The sequence below is a fragment of the Lepeophtheirus salmonis genome, chromosome 11 (genome assembly GCF_016086655.4).
Source record: "Lepeophtheirus salmonis chromosome 11, UVic_Lsal_1.4, whole genome shotgun sequence".
Lineage (NCBI taxonomy): Eukaryota > Metazoa > Arthropoda > Copepoda > Siphonostomatoida > Caligidae > Lepeophtheirus > Lepeophtheirus salmonis.
Genome location: NC_052141.2, coordinates 7354566 through 7358880, shown reverse-complemented (window position 1 = coordinate 7358880; position 4315 = coordinate 7354566). Strand labels below are relative to the sequence as shown.

Sequence of the window (4315 nt, the reverse complement as noted above, 5' to 3'; positions counted from 1 at the left end):
GAGGCGAGATTCTAAATTTTTCTTCGAAATACAGTTAATGTTTGAACATGTGTCGGAATAATGCCGATTCCAATGCGATTCTATTAAAAATACCCGATTCTATTTTCTTAATATTTTAAACAGTATTCAAAAAATTACTATCAAGGATTATACATAAATATCTTTTTTAGGGTGGATGGGGAGGTGCTTCGCTTATGGATTGGAGGAGTTCATGAATACCTTGGGAGATGGTATTGAGGCAAATCCTCTAACTTCAATGGCCAAGCTTGCAAAAGAGCACAACTTTAGTGAAGAGACGCTCAGAAATGCCGTGAAAGACATGGGCCTCAAGAGCTATGCCCACCGAAAACGACAGCTCATAACAGCAGCGGTATAGGCAGCTAGATTGACAATGACCAAAAAACTCCTAAATTGGATGAAGGCAACAACTCCACAATCCGAATATTCTCCATATAGAAGTTTTGAACCGCCGATAAAGACCGTAACGCCTACAATGACAAGAGCTCGTCATTCTGCGTTGGGGACGTCCCCACTATCAATGTCACTCAAGGATCCTGCCTCTGTTATTATGTTAGTCACCGTGGCCTGGGATGGAATGAAAATACCCTCGTTCTTCTTTGAAAAGGGGCTCAAGATCGATACCAAGGTTCACTTGGACGTAATGAAGAACACTGTTAACCCCTAACTTGAGCTCAACTATCCGGAGGGCAAATATGTATGGCAGAAGGACTCTGTCCTGGGACACAAGTCAAAGAACCCCAAGCATGATGCAGGGAGAACTTTGCCGTTTTCTGGTCCTGGACATTGTGGCCTCATTCTGCACCAGATCTGAACCCACTTGACTATGGTATTTGGGGCGCCGTTGAGGCCAAGGCTGTCCCTCACAGAAATAATGTTGAGCTGAGGGTCCCCATTGAAAAAAAGTGGATGACCATGTCTGATGAATATGTCAAGCCCTTCCGACCACTTCCTGTGGAGTCTGCTATTCAGGGTAAAGACAGACATTTTGAATTTTAAGGAACAAAATGTGTTTTTTACACTTTGAATAAATTAAAAGGTACTAACCTTAATCACGTTTGAGCTTTTGATAATTTTGTTAAAAGTTGTCCACTATGATGCATTTTTGCTTAAACAGACAGTATATTAATATTTTGTTTCCTAATCATATTTTGGGGGAAATTAATTAAAAGTAGAAGCATGGTTCCTACTTTGAAAAAATAACAGATGGTGTTAAATTACTTTGAATATTTAAGTAGGTGCATTAGACTGTCCCATTTTTTGCCTGTTCAGACCATTTTTTAATAGAATTTTTATAACTGATAGTATTTTTATTTTCAGCCAAAAATATTGTGCACCGTGTTTTATTCATTTAAGGGCTCCGAGATGTGCTCAATGATTTACTCTTTCCCTATTTTATCAATCACTATCGGGACTACTCGGCATTCCTTGGGGTTATTAGGCGTCTACAACCGGATTATAGATTACCTTTACTAGGATAGAAAATAACGCCCTAACAAATCCTCAGTGTGACGGTCCGTTATTCAGTGCTAGGCAAATACATTTTTAGGCAATTTATTACCTGTAGATCCATCTGCCAAATTCCTCCCCGGATATTTCATTTTCATGTTCAAGAGGGATATCTTGTGACGTCATAGGGTTTATGTTTATAAACTAGTTAGTATTTTTTGTGTAACACTTTGCAGGAGGTCTGGGCTGTCGACAGCCGATACTGGAGATCCCAAGTGATGGATAAGAGACGGATACTTGTTATAAGCGAACCAGCTTTATGTTGTTTATGAATTAGAAATGACGTCATCATAATTGTTTCATAGGGAGTTAGATATGGAATCCATGGATATTATTATGAATTGCTACATTGGTCAGTAGAACTAAAGCCCATAATTGTTTTTAAACTTTTTCAAAATGAGAATGAAACGTTCGGGGAATTAATTTACTAGTATTATATTTTCACGTAACACTATTTTTCATGGTACACGCACTCATCCTGAGACTTTATACTTGAATGTTATCTCCTCAATATCAAAATCGTACTGGTAATTGATAACAGGTTATGAAAATAAGAAACACTATTCAAGTTGTCAATAAAAACAAAATGTGCACAGCAAAAATGCCTAGGATGTACAACCCTAGCTATACACTCCCATTTCTTTTTTCATATGACGGGCTGAGCTTTAGCTATACATGTTCCTTGTTACATTGTTATTTTTTTAATCAAGTAAAAACACTTAAAAATGAGGTAACAGCAAACATTCAAACAAACTTTGATAAATCAATATGTATAACATAACTAAATGTAACCTTAATTGAAGGGATGATTGTTGAGGAAAAAGAAGGAGGAACATTGTTTTTGATATAATTGGGAAACCCCAACTGATCAAGCACATCTTAACCCCCTTAAATGATTAAAAACACGGATTACATTATTTTTTACTGATAGATCAAATATTAATATGAGGTTAAGCAACGAGAGTGTGTAGCTTAAGCTCACCACGTCATAATAAAAAGAGGAATAGGATGTAAATCCTACAATGTTTTTTTTATTTTCATATTTTCTCTCTCTGATACCAATATTCTTTCACTCTAACTATAGATATGTTTGAGTCACGGATAAGTATAGAGTGCTTGAGCGTGCTAGTGTTGCAGAAGACCACGTCAACTGTGATGGTATGCTTATACTTATATAGACTTTCACAATCAATAATTTATTAGATTATTATATAATAAATACCCTTATAACAGATGACATCATTTCAAGTCGAAACAACCTCCTCAATGATAAACCTGGACTGTCTATGAAAGCCATAGCTCGGGAGATTGGGATAACCACTTCATGGTGAAGAAGTTCTGGATGTATCAGATAGCGGGGGGAAAGCCATACATCTTCAGCAAAACGGTCCTCCCATCCACAACTAGAAGACAACCTGGCAGCGGCTCTCTTAAAAATTCCCCTACTACTGGGACAAGGATATCTACCCCGTCCCAGATTCCCTGGGGGTAATTCCCAAGACTTGTTTTGGGGGCAGGGTTGAAAAGGACACTAATAGGTCCTCCCATAGCAAGAAGGAGTATCTCATTACCTCAATCATGGACGTGTTTACCGAAATCCCGAGGGAGAATGCAATGAACGCCTGCGCATTTCTCTGGTCCCACCTGGAGGAGATCGTGGCGGCAATTTATTCGTTATATCTAAATATTATTAAATATCCCCAGAAAATTTAAAGTGGTTATCCTTACTTTTACTGATTATATATAAAGTTTTAAAAAATGTTAGAAACCTGTGTCAATAGGTATCGCACACGGTATATTAATAAAGCAAATCTGCTATATTAATAGACCAAAGTTTGTCTGTTCTTCAATGCCTGATAGTTAAATGCATTGTCGGATACTACTACTAGTAAATACAGTAGCCGGCATTGCACTTAATTATTAGGCATTAAAGAAAAGTCACACCTTGCTTGCAAAATATTAAACAACCAATTCTAAACAAATACAATTTTGGACTCATAGAAAAGGCTCCTCCGTTTAGAATCCAATACTTTTTGACAATTACAAAAATTGTTTTATTTCAAAAAATACCATCAAATTTTACAACGTATTTACATTCTGGATCAATATAGCTGCATTTTGCCCTAATTATCAGATCCAGCCTGCTACAGAACATTGCTCGATCCAAAGGCTTCAAATACTGAGGGGGAGTTCTATTATAAGCATTAAGTCTTACTTTACCAAGCATCATATGTTTGTCTGCCTGCTGTCAAATTCACGAGCAAGGTCATTGACGTCCCTTTTCTTGATCTGCCTTCAATAGCGCCTTTAACTGCCTCATCCAATACTTTTGGTTTCCTTGGACTTGATCTGGACCCTCTGAAAGTTTTTAAGTTATCTGTGGTCTCCTAGAACATAGCTTAGTAGCTACAGCTGAGCACTTTAAAGATCGCTCATGGTGATTTTCCACGTGCAGATAACCCCAGAATTACAGCTCTTATTTGTTCCATGTTTTTAGTTATAATGCTCTTATTTATCTGTTGACTTAGCTGATTGCTTGTTTACAGTTCTTTAGACAATCGTTTACAATGAGCTATTGGTTTAAAACATCGAAATAGAACAAATAGTACTAAGGTATTCCATTAAAAAAAATATTGCATCTTAGACGTAGGAGCTTGTAGCGTGTGGTTTCTTGAAATATGAACACATACTAAAGCAATAATTAATGAAGGTTGATTAATCGAAATTAAATCATATTTCGATATATTAAAAAATAAACAGTAAAACAAAACAAACCTGATTTCTCTAG

General features: G+C 36.8%; 1 long non-coding RNA gene across 1 annotated transcript; it reads left to right on the top strand.

Annotated features, from left to right (window-relative positions):
- Positions 1–1338: 1338 nt before the first annotated feature.
- Positions 1339–3241, top strand: LOC121126502 (uncharacterized). Its single transcript, XR_005866952.2, has 2 exons — positions 1339–2685; positions 2761–3241. It is a non-coding gene; the product is annotated as an uncharacterized lncRNA (long non-coding RNA).
- The last annotated feature ends 1074 nt before the right edge of the window (positions 3242–4315 follow it).